The 17,416-nt window shown below is 41.6% G+C and overlaps 1 long non-coding RNA gene across 1 annotated transcript; it reads right to left on the reverse strand.

Annotated features, from left to right (window-relative positions):
- Positions 1-7,541: 7,541 nt before the first annotated feature.
- Positions 7,542-8,504, reverse strand: LOC138823017 (uncharacterized). Its single transcript, XR_011370714.1, has 3 exons — positions 8,457-8,504; positions 7,822-7,890; positions 7,542-7,640 (listed from the first exon to the last, which is right to left on the reverse strand). It is a non-coding gene; the product is annotated as an uncharacterized lncRNA (long non-coding RNA).
- Between the last annotated feature and the right edge of the window lie 8,912 nt (positions 8,505-17,416).

Consider the following 17,416-nt stretch of genomic DNA (forward strand, 5'->3'; position numbering starts at 1 on the left):
AAGCATGGTGAAGGATTCAGATTTCATCCTAGAAGCAGGAGGGCAGAGAGGAAGGGCTGGGTTCTTGATGTGATAGCAACCAATTTGGTTTGTACAAAGATCATTGTGGCCAGGAGAATGGGCTGGAAGAAGGTCTAGCAAGCAGAGAGCTGAGTTAGGTGTTTGTGAGGCTGGGGGCAGCAGATAGATAGTGGTAGCCAGAACGAGGTCAAGGGTACAATGTAGATGGAAGAGATGCATCAATACTTATTTCCGGTAGGAGACACTGGACAGCATGGGAGTTAAGAGAACCCAAGAGACTGACCACCAAGCTGAACGCTCACTCTGTATGTGCCTGAGCCCATTTTTTCCCCAGTGATATTTCCTCTAGGGGCAGGTTCATGTTCTCTACCCACTAAAGTATTAAAAGGCAGGTAAGTGCGTAAGGTAAACAGAGTAAGCTTAGTTGAAAGTGAAAAGAAGGCCATAAAAGAAAGTAGCAAGACTCTCCATTGGGAGTTAGAGGTCCCTTGGAGTCCTCTCAGAGAGCTGTTTTATAGTACAGGGCCTCCTCCCATATCTCCTTTCCTGGGTTTTGCACTGGTTGCTTACTTGATGGCTTTTGCATTCACCACCCTGGCTCTTTTCATTGGTTGAGCTGGTACTTAGGGCATTATGGGAAGCAGAAGCATTTGAGCAGGTATTGAACAGTGCACAATGGGAACAAGAAAGGCCATAATGGACACTTGTTATTGGCCACATGTTATATCTGCCACTTCTTATCCCTCTCTACCTAACAGTTTCCCTTTCTCTCTCACATTGAAAAGAGTGGTTAGTAGTCCTGTATAGTCATCCTGCTTTAGTGCATTGCTTTCAATTCTGCCATAGGAACTAAGAAGTTGAAAAAATATCTGAGGCCAGAGATTCCTTGTTTACTTTTGCCTAATCACCTGATGTTTCTCACGAATTAAATGACTAGCACTGTGCCTATAACATAAAGTTAGTCATCATGACAGATTTTTCTACTTCCCATGTTGCTGTGGTTGTAAATTATGTTACCTGTGTAGGTGGAGTAAACAGCCATTCATCCACCTCAACCTCTCCATGAAAAGTCTCAATGAAGTTCCAGACCAGCACAAGCTTTCCTGAGATGATTTCCAAACCTGATCATTCAATCTAAACTTTACCCAAAAAACGCAGATGGATGCTGAGTGCTGGTGGCCCATGCCTGTAATCTTAGCTAACTGCTCAGGAGGCTGAGATCTGATGGTTGTGGTTTTAATGCCAGCCAGGGCATGAAAGTCTCTGAGATTCTTATCTCCATTAAGAGCACCAAAAAAGCAGGAAGTGGAGGTGTGGCTTAAGTGATAGAGTACTAGCCTTGAGCCAAAAAGCTTAAGACAGTGACACCAGGCCCTGTGTTCAAGCCCCAGGACCAGTACAAAAAAAAAAATAAAAAAAGCAAATATTGTTGGGTGCCAGTGGCTTGTGCCTATAATCTCATAATCCCAGCTACTACTCAAAAGGCTGATCTCTGAGGATCAGATTGAGATTCAAAGCCAGCCAGGATTGGGAACTCCAGGGGTAACAATGCTGAACAAGAAATTACCTTACTCATGTAACTATAACCCCTCTGGCACAACATCTTTACAACAAAATAAAAATTAAAAAAGAAACACCAAAAAGCCAGAAGTAGAGATGTGGTTCAAGTAGTAGAACTCCAGCCTTGAGCAAGAAAGGTAAGAGACAGCCAACCTCAAATTCAAGCCCAATACTAGCACCAACAAGACAAGAACAACAGTAACAAAAAAGGTGTGGCATATGAGGAATGTTTTCAATTCAAAACCATCACCAATTGGGTGTTTAAAGAGAAAATATATAAAACGCAAAACTACCCTGATCTTGGTCCAACCCAGAGTTGATCTTTTCCAGAGGGAAACAAATTGCACACCTAAGATTTAGGACAGAGATGAGGCAGAGCTCAGTAGGAAAGTGTGTTTAGTGGGAATCTATGAGTGGAGACCTAAGATCAAACCCTAGCATCACAAAAGTCACAACAGAAAGAGGATCCTGTGAGCCCACCACCGCTCCCCCTGTGCATGTGAGGAAGTGATATGGTGGAGGCCATAAAGATGGAATATGATATTTAACTTGGATTGTGGAAAATGGGTAATGAATGATTTTAAGATATAAATGTGAGTGTGCTGTGGATAAGACTTCTCTGGTCACTTGTTACTTTAGCTAGTAACTGTAATTGTAACTCTGTAACTCTGCTTCTGCTGTTTTCTGAGCAGGGCAAGCCCTAACCCAGCAGAACCATCACCACCCTTTGTTCTATTCCCCTGCTTCTCACCAGCAAAACCTTAGCGGGAAAATGTAAACTTTAGGTGTGCATTTCTTGTGACAATCATTGGCTAAACCCAACACCCAGTCTCTCTCTTTCCCCGCCCTAGCCCAAAATGCTTAAAAGCCGATGTGGGCTGGCCCTCGGGGCTGTTTCTTGGGATCTCAACTCCAGGTGCTGTCCTGGGGCGTCAGCACTTTTCCCTCAATAAAATCTTTTATGTTTTCACTGCTGACTGAGTGGTCTCACTCCCCTCCCCACTACAGAAGGAAGCCAGGAGTGGGTGCATCTTGCCTCTATTCTCCAAGACATTATGAACCTCATGTCCAATAACTCTTCACCCAACTCACTCTCAGTTTCCAAGATCCTAAACCTCCACAGAGAGTGATTAGCATCCTGACCTCAGACTTTTTTTATGTACCTTCTAATAAAGTGCTCATTAGATATGCAGTATTTTAAAACTGCCATAAAGTTCTGCATTTCCACAATGGCTAGAGATGTATCTGGGCCCAAAGTAACTGCTTTGCAAATATTACAGTCTTTCTCACCTATAAATACCCCCCATTTTTATGTAATACATTTAGTAGAAATTCAGATTGGGTCAGCACCATTCCATTTAGGTTCATTAAGACAGGATATACAGGTGCATTGTAAAATGTTCAAACTTCTATTTTCCTGATGTCCTCAACATCCCCATAGATGGTAAGCACACAGGTGTACAAGAGTGATAAGTTCAGTCACTATCACAAGCTCCCCTTCTTGACATCCCCTGCCTGTGACCTAGTGACCTTCAAAAGCATCAATGCTCTCTTCTATGCTATGTAAACCCCAACCCTCAATAATGGCCTTGCCCCCAGAGGCCCTCTCTCTGTCTTTCCCTGGGAGCATGACATGCCTTGCTTCACACTCTAGGACCTCTGAGTATAATTATTCCTCCAGTGTCATACACTTCACTACCATGGGGACCTGGGAAGGACTCACAAGGGGGTTCACTTCCCCACGTGTAAACAACAGGTGTGCTTGCTGCCTCCTTAGAAGGGAAGCAGGGGATTTTCCTCTCCTCATTCTTCCTTCCTACCCCATGCTGAGAAAGAAAACAGGAAGGCAAATAGGTTCCTGCCAATGGGATCCCCAAAATAAGAATCCTTCTGCTGCTGTCACTTGCTCTTTCTTTCCCAAAATGCCTGAGAACCTATCATGAGTCTAGGCCTGCCCTGCCTCCCCCACTCCCCAACACCCCCCTTCCCCCAGACTCTGCAAGAGTCAACCTTTCCTAGGCTTTCACACCAGGCTCTTGCCTGGTCCACCATACCCCATGCCATACTGGGACATTCTCTCATGCATTGGACTTTGCAGTATCATTTCCCCCTTCTTGCCTCCATTTTCTGAGACGAAAGAAAAGCATTAGCCATCTGCTGTTTCATCTGCTCAGACGTAATTGCATCTTCCCTATGCCAAAGAAGTAGCTGCTTGGGAAAGGTGATGGGAAAGGTGACAGACAGTGTGAGGGCAGAGGCCAGGGGACTTTCAATGTTGGGAGACTTTCTCTATGAAGGAAAAAAGTTGCTCACTGTGCTTCAGCAAATTTCCCGTCCTCCATCACCTTTCCATGGCGCTAAAATCCTAAATGCACTTTTATTTTTATTTTTTGGTGCCAGTCCTGAGGCTTGAACTCAGGGTATGGGAGCTGTCCCTCAGCTCTTCAGCTCAAGGCTAGCACTCTACCACTTGAGCCACAGCGCCACTTCCGGTTTTCTGTGTGGTTTATTGGAGATGAGAGTCTCAGGCACGTTTCTGCTCAGGCTGGCTTTGAACCACGATCCTCAGATCTCAGCCTCCTGAATAGCTAGGATTACAGGGGTGAGCCACGAGTGCCCGGCTTCATTTTATTTTATTTTTTAATTTATAGTTTAGTGGAGATAAGAGTCTCACAGATTTTCCTGCCCGGGCTCAGGAGGCTACTCAACTTCCTGAGTGGCTAAGATTACAGGCCACCTATGCTCAGCATCTAAATGCATTCTTTATATGGCTGGCCACTAAAAGACATGGCCCCTGTTCCAATCATCTTCTGTGGGAACACAAGCTCTTATTCCTCTCAAATAGGGCACCTTTCCTCCCAATAGCTGGGGACTTCCCTTCGGGCATCCTCTGTGAGATTTGTGGTGTTATGGCAAAGCCCAGATGAGGAGTCAGGAATTCTCCAGGATGTTTCTTGACCTAAGACCTGAGATTATTCTAGCATTGCGTGTGAAGGAAAAAATGTAACCATACAGAAAGTAATCCCCAAAAAAGTAACCCAAAAGATCAGACAGAAGTCAAGTAGAAGAGAAGACATTGCCCGCAGAGCTGACAAGGGCAAGTTCTCAGGAAAGGGAGAAAATGGCGCCGTCTGGCTCCTTGGAGGCCCCTTTTATATCGTGGGGGGGGGGGGGGCGGCTGGAAGTGGGAGTGCTCCACCCACTGCACAGGTGCTGCCATCCAGGTGGAGATTAGGTCTGGTGGGCCTTTCCTTATAGTGTGAATGAGGAAGAATACTTTCCCATGCAGAGGACCCAGCGTGAGAGAGGCTGCCTCCCTCCAGTGCTTGATTAAGACTATGACAGCAACATCTGGAGGAGACCCATGCCGAGGAGACAGGGAATGTTAAGAGATGATGACGACATGATGTTTTGTTTTGATTTTTTTCAGTTATATTCAGGATTTAAAGTCAATACTGAGACACTCCTGAAAATGTGAGTACAGATTCAATTTGTTGTTTTTCTGGTGATATTGAGGTTTGAAGTAAGAACCTCTCATCTGATCAGGAGTACTACCACTTGAGCTATGAGTCTCCATCCCTGGTTTTGCTGGTTATTTTTGTAATGGGTCTTGAATTTTTCTGCCTGGATTGACATCAGACAGTGATACTCTTGCTCTCAGATTTCGGAATAGCTTGGTTCAGTATTTCTTACTCAAAATTCTTGGGACCAGAAACATTTTAGATTTCACATTCTTCCATATTTCAGACTATTTGCATATATTGAGGGGGGACTGGACATGTCTGGACATGACATTCATTTCTGTTTAATGACCCACCTTGTAGCCTGAAGGTAATTTGACATGACATTTTTGGTGTATTTGCATTTGGACTGTGACCAAGTCAGCTGTAGAATTTTCCAGGTGTGGTATTATTTCACCATTCAAAAAAATTTCAGGGGCTGGGAATGTGGCTTAGTGGTAGAGTGCTTGCCTAGCATGCCTAAAGCCCTGGGTTCAATTCCTCAGTACCACATAAACAGAAAAAGCCAGAAGTAGCACTGTGTCTCAAGTGGTAGAGTGCTAGCCTTGAAAAAAGAAGCTCAGAGACAGTGCCCAGACCCTGAGTTCAAGCCCAGGACTAGCAAAACAAAAAACAACAACAACAACAAAAACTTCAGGTTTTAGAACACTTCAGATTTTGAATAGTTTAATTAGGAATGCTTAACCTGATTATTCCTTTAGTCAACCTATATTTAATTCAATGAATATTTGAAAAAATTTACTGTACTTTTTTCTAGAAATGTCTTAACTGTCCACTTGGGACCTAGAGAAAGGCTAGTAAGAAGTTATATTTGAGAGCTAGGACTGGTTAACAGGCCTGAGATATTGATGAGTTGTGGAGATCATATTTCTGGGGCTACCATTGTCCACTGTCCAGTGGAGCCTTCAATAACACAACAGCTGTGCAACCTCCTGAAAGACAACAAAGTGTTCAAACAAGAAAGGAGGAAATCTCTAAATAAAACAGAATTGGGCCTAATGGCCTTTATAATGCCCTTTAAACTCTGGCGAAACAACAGCTGCCTTGTTCCAATCCAATCTAATCTTTCAGAATTTATGTTTCTTAATTCCCCTATTTGGCTTCCATACAAAAGAAGTGCGTGGCCTTTGCCAAATCAGATCCTCCCACCCAGCCAAATCACAGATGTGACCCAGGAGACTAGAAGCCCATATTTCCTCAGGCAGCTGCTCTATCACATTCTTGAGGGCATTGGGTCCAGGTATCAGATAGGTTAAAAGTGAGTCTGTCAAGGAGGGCTGGGCTTGCCTGTAGATCTCCAGGGCTGCTGATTTCTCTTCTTAGGAGTACCTAAGATTTAACCAATCCACACTTGTGTCATTCACCAGAATTAAAGCATACAGACTTATCTGGGCATTGTGGTACATATCTGCAATCCCAAAGCCTAGAAGGCAGAGAGTCAGGAAGATCACATGTTCCAGCTCAGCCAGGATTATATACCAAGATACTGCCTCAAAAAACAAAAAGCTGGATGGATGCTAGTGGATCACATCTATAATCCCAACTACTCAGGAGCCTGAGATCTGAGGATTGTGGTTTGAAGCCAGTCCAGGCAGGAAAGTCCATGAGACTCTTATCTAATTAACCACCTAAAAACTGGAAGCAGAGTTGTGGCTTGAAGTAATACAGTGTTAGCCTTGAGCAAAAAAGCTTAGGGACAATACCCAGGCTCTGAATTCAAGCACCACAGTTGATAAACAAACAAAAAACTCAGCCAACCAAACGAAAACAAGAAAATTCCACCCAAACTTATGCCTAATGAAGTGTGTTACACACATGGTGACAGGACGCTGGTGTTGACAAGGGACACAAGCCTCTGTCATTAAAAAGCAGGAAGAATCCATCAATTCCTGGAGAGTTAAAGTGAGCCCCTACCCTCAGTCTTAACACTCCTCTAGTTGATGGATATAAATTGAAGCAGGAGGAGCTGGGAAGGTGGCTCAGTGGTAGAGTGCTTGCCTTGCATGCATGAGGTCCTGGATTCAATTCCTCAGCACCACATAAGTAAAAAAAAAAAAAAAAATTGAAGCAGATTAGATTCCACTACTCTGCTTAATTGCTGTGCTCTGAAAAAGTTGCAGATTGGAATGGGGTTGTCTGGATCTATTTTAGATAACCTGAACCCGGATGCAGATAGTGCACAGATGATTTTCCACAATTGATTTTAAACAAGTCTCTTCTAACTACCTGTTCTGCTGAGTGCCAGGTCTGTGGTCTTTGGCCACCTGCAATGGTATTAGTAGCCCTACCTAGCCATTCAGGTTACAGAAGGGCATGATTGCTTGGTGCAAAGCTCCATAATGTAAATGTATGAACAACTGTGTAGGAAAAAAAAATGTTCTCCTGAACACCCTGGAACAAGGAGGATTTATTTCAAATGAATGAACATAGTGACAAGAAGAAACACATTGCCAAACTCTTCTCCTTCATTGCATAAAACTGATTGTTTGCCAACACCACTGGGACTGATGAGAACAGGAAAAGGCATGATCCTTTCACCTACAGAAAAGGAAAAATGACCCTCACATTTGGAAAACACATGGTCACACAAAGGCAAATCTGGCTGATTCCCACCTGCTAAGGAGGACAAGAAGAATGTCTGTCTGTTCCCCTTCCCTTGTTCTGAGTGTGTTTAGGGGGCTAGAAAGGCAAGATTGGATTTGATATTTTACGTTCTTACCCAACAACAATTTGAGAGGAGTCTTAAGGTCAGGAACTCGGCATTTGGGAAGGATTTAAGAAGGTTTAACTGTCATGGGAAGAGAGGAACAATCATATCACTACACAAGATGCAAAGCTAGAAGAAATAACTGACACTGGTTGTACCCAAAGAGAGGAGAGATAAACTACTGGCAAGTCATAGTGAACTCCATGGGTTGGAAATTTTAAAAAGAGTTAGCTTTTCTAATGTGAAAGATGACAGTTGTCTGATTTCTTTATCTTAGACATTAATATATACTTATACTATTAGGAATGACTTCATTTTTAAAGGATCTAGTATGGTACAGAGTTCATGAGTTATTTGTACAAGGTAATCCCGTAGAGACTCAATGCTAGACTCTGATAGGCCTCTAAATATCCAGGATGGTGGGTTAATAAGTCAAATCATTCACTTTGGGCATGTTTCTTGGTGTTGCTCCATATCCATGTGAGCACACCCAAAATAGCACTACCCAATAAAATGTAAGATACTTATATCCATCTGGACTTCAGATAAACAAGTGCATAATTTTCAGTATAAATATATGCCAAGTGTTACTTGGCATATACTTTCACTAAAAATGATTTATTATTTACTGGAAATTCAAAATTTACCTGGGATGTTTTTGGCAGGGTGGTGCTTTCCTATACATCAAGCTACTTAAAGGTTGCAGTAGGAGGACCCTTTGAGTTCAGGATTCAATATCGTGCTCAGTAAATAGCTGGATCCATATCTAATGAAAGAAAGGAAGGAAGGAGGGAAGAAAGAGTGACAGGTGAGAAAAAAAGAACAAAGGAAGGAAAGAAGGAAGGAAGAAAGAAAGGAAGGAAGGAAGGAAGAAGGAAGGAAGGAAGGGAAGTTTGTCTGGATATGGTATGTTTTTATTTGCTAAACCAGTGCTTTTTGTCCCCTGCACATTCTGGTTTTCCCATTAGAAATGCTGCTTCTCCTGTCCCTATTTAAGTCATTCCTCTCTTACAAGACTGAAGTTATACCATGACTCTCCTAGATGATGTCCCTTGACACATGCCATTGTCTCCTTTTTTTTCTTTTGTTGGTTGTGGGGCCTGAACTCTAGGTCAGTCTACTGTCCCTCATCTCTTCAGCTCAAGGTTAGTGGTCTACTACTTGAACCACAACACCACTTCCATCTTTTTCCGCTTATGTGGTGCTGAGGAATTGAACCCAGGGCTTCATGCATGCAAGGCAAGCACTCTACCACTGGGCCACCTTCCCAGCCCCATTTTCTCCTTTTAATAGCAGCAAATAACATATACTGTGCAACATGGAATAGACAGAGATCCACTACTGAATCATCCTCACATGATTTTGTAAACTTCCTCATGAGCCATTTATGTCAAAGCCATGTCTGATTCTTGCTCTCTAATCCTCTGCTACAGGGGACTATTATATAAGACTAGGCACAATGAGTTCTCAGTAACTGTTAGGAAATTATTTGCATTGGGACACACAAAAAAGTTGACAAGGGATGGTTATGGTATTATTTTCTCCCCAAGTTTTTTCCTGAGTATGAAAGAAACAAAGGATGAAGGAGAAGAATTTAGAAGGCTATTCTAAAATGACTGTAAGCCAGGCAGTGAATATCATCCCACGACAATATATTTAACAATTACAAAATATTCTATTATATGGCTAACCTATAAGATATTTATCCATTTCCAGTCAATGGACATTGAGGAGGTTTCCAAATTAGTCTGAATCATAAATAATGCTATAATAACTCTCTGGTCATGAATTTCAGTGGAGAAATTAAGCATCTACATTCACTAAAGAGAAAAGTTAGAGCACAAAAGTAGTAGGTGCCAAACACTCAACGTCATCTTATCAGCCTGGTATAAGTCATTTAACTGAGCTGTCCTCACCAGTCCAGAGCGTTGAGTCAAACTCATCAGTCCCCAATCTCTAGGTCTTAGATAATCAGTTCAACTTATCTCTTACCTGAAAAGTCCTCCCACATCAGGGAACCTGATAAGGGTATCTGAACCATAGGGCATTTTAGGGTTGATTTCATCTCAGCCTCACCCTTAGCCAAAGAGCACTAAAAAGGAAATTAATAAATCTCCCTCTTTTTTCCAAACAAGTTCAGACTACAAATTGTATTAGGGTTGTGGCTTTAGCTCAAGAAAAATAGGTGGCCCCAATCTAACCTGAGCACCGTTTTTTTCCAGTAAAATCTGTCTTTGTAAGTGTCTTGCATTAGCCTCACTTGGTAGGCATTGCTTATTTGTTTGTTGAGACAAAGTCTCACTGCGTATTGATCTGCCACAGTGGATCCTCTGGCTTCAGCCTCCCAAATGTTGGGGTTACAGGAGAATGCCATCACAGGAAGCTTTGTACATTGCTATCTTCTGAACCCAGTTAAAGCGGGCAACAGTTTGACTGTCCCCTCCAAAATTCACAAAATTTAAATACTATTATAACAGTATTATGTGGTAGGACCTTTACTAAAGGATTAGGTTGTAAGGGCTTTGGCTGCATGAGTGGATTAATGCTGTTATCTTAAAAATGGGTTAGTTATCAAGAGAGTTGGCTCTAGATGAAAAGTTAAGTTCTGTCCCATTTCTCCCCCACCCCCTCTCCATTTCTATCTTGCAATTGCTTGTTTGCCCTTCTTCCATGTTATGAAATTATGTGGTGACACTTGCCATGTGCTAGCAAATGTGCTTAGATTCCCCAGCCTCCTGAAGAGTGTGCCAAACAAACTAATCTTTGTAAATTACCTAGTCTGCAGTAGTCTCTTAGAGCAGCAGAAAACTGTCCAAGGCACATATTTTCTAATCGAGTGGCACTCATCACAATTGTAGCAATGAAAGATTTTTGATCATTATGCTAATGAAGTGACTTAGAGTAAAACCCCCTACCCCTACCCCTAGAGAGCCCCTCCCACAGACCTCTGGGAATGTTGGGAAGTTACTAAGCTATATAAAAAAATGTCCAACAACAAAATTTGGTAAGCTTGGAGTGACTGAACACGCAGAAGTGTTAAACTCCTTAGAAGGTGAAGCACCCAGAGAATCTCTGCATCCCCATCTATAGCACCTGGCCATGTGCATCTTTTCTATCTGACTGCTCTTAAGTTGGATCTTTTCCTTGAGTTCTGTCTACCTGGGTGGAGGTTATGTGAACCACGGATTCATAACTAGCCAGTTAGAAGTACCACAGTCCAGGACTTGAGAATGACATTTGAAGTGAAGGGACAGCCTCAAGGTGAGACAGGCTGGTTTAGGGACAATAAGGGGACAGAGAACCATCATCTAAGAATAAACAGGGAACTAATAGGCAATTTACAGTCTCTCACCCCCGTCTGGCTCTAACAGCTAACCCTGCTTTCTAACCTTGAACTAATGTTTTGCCTGGCACTTTGGATAAGCCCCTCCTGGGTAAATATGTCAAGAAAAACAATCTGGTAAAACTCATCTTTGAACTAAGAGATCTTGTTAAAAGAAAATAAATATCTCCTAACAATAGACTTTTTGGCCGTAAATAAATATCTCCTTGAAGAAAGCACTTGGCAGACTCTCAAACATATATCACTATGTCAATTAAGGAGACTTGGGCTCAGAGTTCTTCTAATTAAAGGAGAGCTGTCTCAGCAATGATTAACATGCCAGATGGTCAGAACAAGTAGCATGACAGTGACAAGATCTAGAGACCCCTACAGAGACTTGAGTCCTACAAAGATGCTTCACACAAAAGACCTGGGGCTTCCCATTGCCCATACCTCCAGTCTCTTGGGATGTGCTTTGTTTCCTGCATTTCTGCATTACTAAATAAAACCTCCACAAACTTCTCACCTAACCAGACTCATCCTTAAATTCTTTTGATAGTGTCTTCATTTGTGTCACAAACACTTGCATCATAAACTCTGCAGACCTCGTTGAGATGGCTGTTTCCTGGCAACCCCTTGAGTTTGCACAGTTCTGGTGACATGGGGACTAAGCCCTATAACCTTGGGATCCGATGCCGACTCTAGGTAGATGGTGTTAGAATTGAATTAAATTGTAAGGCACCCAGCTGATGTTTAACAAATTGGAGAATTGCAAAACCTACACATCTTGTGCCAGAAGTGTCATGTGAGATTGTAGGGTCATGAATTGTTCTCCAGGCAGTGAATCCTTTGAGATAAAAAGTCAGAAGAATGAACACAATTTAAAAGGGCCAGGCAACTTACTGTAGTCCTATCTGCTGACCTCCATTGTAATTAAGAACATGACAGTCTGTCATTAACATTCCCTGTGAGGAAAAGCCATATGATACACTGAATCAGACAACAGGAAGCTAGCCAAGCTGGTGTGAACTGCAGAGGCCCTGCTGAGCTTGGGGACTGAATCTGCCTTCACACACAACTCCATTTTCTCTAGCTTGACTATTGTTAAAAGAAATTGTAAACCTCAGCCTTTGTACCCCAAACCACCATACAAGTACCAGCTGTCAGATATAGTATTTTGATAGTAGCACATGTGAAATAGACTTTAGAGACCTTTAACTGAGCGTGTGCCAATGTGAGAAGTCTAGTCAAGATGGTGCCAAAAGTTCATTCTGTTTCAAGCACGTAAAAAATTATAGATAAGCCAGATGATGGTGGTTCACAGCTGTAGTCCTAGCTATTCAGGAGACTGAGATCTGAAGATTGCAGTACAAGGCCTGCCCAGGGAGACAAATCTGAGAGACTCTTATCTCTAATTAACCAGCAGAAATACAGAATTGGAAGTTTGGCTAAAGAGGTAGAATGCCACCCTTGAGCAGGCAAAGCCAAGGAGGAACTGGAAACCAAGCTCCAGTACTGGCTGAAAACAAAAAATTAGAGATATTATATTGAAAAACATAGGTGGTCTCAAGAGCAAGCTAAACATCTCCAAGCACCAGAAGCCAGAGGAAGCAGATGCCATGGTAGAACTTGAGCTTGCAGAGTTCCAAGCCAATGAAGGGGTCTTATTATGGTATATCATGTTTGACAACTTGGAAAGATTGAGAATCACTTCAAAGATTAATCTTTACTCCCATAGTGAAGATTGCTTTAAGCATATCAGTGAAATCGTTTGTAGAGATCATTAGATCATGGGAATTCACAATATGATGGCATTATTGGAAAGTGGTGAAAAGAGGCGGGGCCTAATTGGAAGAAGTGGGTTATTAGGAGTGTGTCCTTTAGTGCTATGTTTTCCTCTGGAACCTTCCTATGTTCCAGAGTCTTGGCTTCCTGGCCACCATGAAGTACTGCTCTACTCTACCACACACTTGCCCTATACTGGACTAATTCCTCTGAAACAAAGTATTTCCTCCTCTATGTTGTTTATGTCAGATATTTTGTTCCAGTGATAGGAAAAGCAATCAATACAGGTCAGCTGTTTTGAATAGCAGGAAATAAATACAGTCTTATTTCAGGTACAGAGTGGAGTCAGCCTTACTCTGGATGCCATTTAGAAGAGGAAGCTGGAAAATGGCAAGGCTTCTTCCTAAAGTCAAGGTCTTGTAGAATATGAGGCTGTACTTTATGTAGAAGGGAGGACACAGTCTCAGGACCAAGAATAAAATCAGTTGACTGATTACTGGCATTAGGGCATTAGATGTGCCCTACCCCCAAACCCCAGGGCAGAAAGAAAATCCCACTACAATGACTGTAGCTAGAGACATGGCCCTGGGAGGAAGATTCTCATACTTCCTGAAAGAAATGAAGAGGCAAACGCAGACTTTAGTATGCTTAGCAATGTCAAGGAAACAGTTAGCATGGAGATGCCAGAAAAGATATGGAGATTGAATTTTGGGACTGAAATTTCTACCATGGAAAAAACAACGGAACTGAATTAGAAGAACTAGAAATTGAGACCTCCCACCTGACTACTTTGACACCCCTCTTTGGGGTTCTCGTGTAGCAAACCAATGGATGAGGTGGGGGGAAAGATTTTTATATTGGCTGAAGCCAATACTCTCAATTATCCAGAGGAAACTGGGTTCCTGGGACACAGTGGGCAGAGATATCTATGGAATGAAAAAGATCTGGGGGTATCTAGTATTCATGATCAATTGTAAAGGCACTGCCCCCTCAAAAGCCAAAATATTACCAAATAGCTAAGTGCTGGCAGATGTGGAATTGTTGACAGGAAAATAAAATAATAAATACCAGCCATAGCCTCATGACTAGTTACTGACATGGAGACTGAATAGCTATTCCTAGTTTCATAAGAATATATGAACCAATGATTTCTTTTTCATTTTCTGACAAATATGAGTTAGAGATATTTGCAGTAGTAATGTTTATAATCAGAAAAAAGACAGGTCTAAAGGAAAGGTGCTTATAATGAACAGTTGACTTTGTATTTGGGGAAGAGGGCTTCATGTCAGACTTTGTAAGTGGATAGTTACACTGTGTCACACAGAAGCATGAAGTCACTTTTGTATGGCAGTTAAGTAACAGTAGAATACATGAGGATGGAATTGGTCAGCAAGAAGATTGAGCAATTGTATACTTAAAAATGTTTTTAAAATCCTTTTTCAAATCAATTCCTCATCTTCCTGTGCATTAGTCTATATCATAGGAAATTGTAGTTCCCAAGAGGAATTTTAAAATGGAATGTTACTGGGCCCAGGTCTGGCTGGCTGCCACTTAAAAACCAATTCTCTGGAGGTAAGAGTTGGTAAGAAAGAAGTCAAGTTTCTTCAGAAGCTGGTCTGAGAAGATGAAGGGGCTGTCTGACTCACATTCTACCTCAGGGAACACAGTATGCAAGAGGATTTTAATAGGGAGGAAAAGAAGGAGCAGTGCAGGATGGCTACAGGTAGTGGAGTGAGGGTCTTCCCTATCTACAACATGTATCTCCATGATCTCCTTTTCCTTCTTCTTTCCTCTTCCTCTTCTTCCTCTTTCTTTATCCAGAATATCATAATGCACCAAAAAAATCTCTGAGGCTAAATCCTATAGGATTTTTTTTTACATAGACATCCTTCTACAAGTTAAACCTCACAGCATTTTACATGTTTTGTGTTAATTAAAGAATAAAAAGGCATTAAGTATACATACCAATCTTATCTGAAGATACCAAGGTATTCTGAGTTCTAGAGATCTAAAGAAAAATGACTCAATGGGATATAGTGGTGGCACCTGTCTGTAATCCCAGCACCCAGGACCCTGGGTTAATATATAGCCTGGGCTATATACTGAGACCTTGCCTCAAAAAGACAAAGAAACAAAGGAAAGATAAATTATTTAGCAGCTGACATTTTCATCATACACATGCAGCTTCTCTTTAGAATTTTGAATGCCAGGAAAAAGGAGAGGACATAATGTGTACAAAAATTGGGAGACAGAGACTTTAACAGAAAGGATGAAGCCTGGACATTGTCTCCCTACCTCTTTCCTTTGGGGCATATTGGTCAGCAGTTACTTCTCCACCATCTTCCTCCTGGAAACTCACCCCCCAAAAGTCCAGGCTTCTAGCAGGCAGGCCTGTGTCTCCTCAGCTTTCTTCTCCACTTCCACCCTCCACATTTTATTTCTTTAGTCCCCTGTTTCAAGTCCTCAGCAAGATCTCTTTTCTTTGACCAAGCTCTTGGGAGGAGGAAATAGAAAAACCAGAAATCTACATTATCTATCAGAGTTATGAAACCATAAGCTCTTTGTCTCAGCAATTCTACTTCCAGAAATTCTGTTTGTAATATACTTTCATGTGTTTAAACAGTGGATCAGGTTATTCACCACAGCATTGTTGGTAAAACTTTCAACAGTGGTAGGAAACTACCTAAAATTCCAATAGGAGATAGGTCAGAGAGATGAGGAGACATTCATAATGTAAACAAATGTGTGGTCATTCAAAAGAATGAGGAAGTACTTTATAAGCAGTTAAGAATAAATTTCTAAGAAATGAAGAGCAAGACACATCACAGTGCATATAATTCCACTATTAAAAGAATTTGTAGGCACTAGGAATGTGACTTAGTGGTCGAGTGCTTGGCTAGTATGCATGAAGCCCTCAGTTTGATTCCTCAGTACCGCATAAACAGAAAAACGCAGAAGTGGCGCTGTAGCTCAAGTGGTAGAATGCTAGCCTTGAGTAAATAGAGGTTTTACTTCCTTTCATTCATACATAGAATATCTGAAGCTAACCAAACAACAACAACAAAAATATGGCCGCAATCATAGGGGACAAATTTCAGAGAAACCATGCAATTCAAGCCATGTTGTCTGACCACATGTTGACCAGAAATTAACAATAAAGACATTGCTTATGAGATATGTGGGAAATTTATTTATTTTTTATTGTGAAAATACTGTACAGAGGGGTTACAATTACATGGGCAAGATAATGAGTACATTTCTTATCAAGCATTGTTGCCTCCTCCTTTGTTTCCTCTTCCTATCCCTTTCCACCCTCCCCTTTTCTTCTCCCTTCCTCCCCCCTCCGCCCCTCCCCCCAGCCAAAGTTGTAAAGTTCATTTTTCGACATAACATCTTGTACATTTATTGCTGCAATGGGTCCACCTGTATCCCTATTTAAACAATTTGTTTTTTCCCTTCCCTTCCACAAATTATAACAACATCAAATACAGTAAAAGCAGGGGTTATACTGTGGGGGAGGGACATACAAAGCAACAAAGAAATAATCTTATAAATGTGTTAGAAACAATAGCATGAAAGAAAAAAAAATTTGAATACATATCTTGGGGTTCATTTCCCTAACATCAACTTATCTGACCTTTTCTGCTTGTTTCAGACATATACTAGTTATTGCAAATAAGGGAAACCATGAGACTTATGTTTCTTTGGGCCTGGCTTACTTCACTTAATATAATTTTTTCCAAGCCTTTCCATTTCCTAACAAATGGGGCAATGTCATTCTTTCTGATGGAGGCATAGAATTCCATTTTGTATATATACCACATTTTCTTGATCCATTCATCTACTGAGGGGCATCTGGGTTGGTTCCATATCTTAGCTATGGTAAATAAGGCTGCAATAAACATAGTTGTGCTGGTAGCTTTAGTATGGTCTTGTTTGTGAACATTTGGGTAAATGCCCAAAAGTGGGATTGCTGGGTCATAGGGGAGCTCTATGTGGAATCTTTTGAGGAACCTCCACACTACTTTCCAAAGTGGTTGAACAAGTTTACACTCATATGTGGGAAATTTAATAATCCATTACTATGTAAGTCATGACTTTAAGTTCATAAACTTAAGAAGTAGCAATGATTAAATATTTTTAGCATTGCAACAATAGAAATAATAAATATCAAATGGTGCAAGAAATATTTAGTGAGAAAATGATAACTTTGAATACATCTATTAAGATGCATTCTGTCCAATCAAGAAAGACTAAAAATAAGCTAATAAACCATTCTTGTCTCAAAGCTAAAAAGCTTACAGAAAATAGAAAAAGGGATTGTAAGGTATATTAAATAGGTAGGTTTCATTAGGTAGCCGAGGAAGAGAATACCATGCGCTGTTAAAGCAGGAAAAGAAGTTTACCGAACTGCTGTCCACCCCCCCCCGCCCCCCCCCCGCCCCCCCTCCCCAGCTGTGCATGGTGGAGCAGGGATGGCTGAACAGGAAGGAAGGAGCT

Source organism: Dipodomys merriami, unplaced genomic scaffold, assembly GCF_024711535.1.
Source record: "Dipodomys merriami isolate MVZ:Mamm:240054 unplaced genomic scaffold, mDipMer1.0.p SCAF_12, whole genome shotgun sequence".
Taxonomy (NCBI): Eukaryota; Metazoa; Chordata; class Mammalia; order Rodentia; family Heteromyidae; genus Dipodomys; species Dipodomys merriami.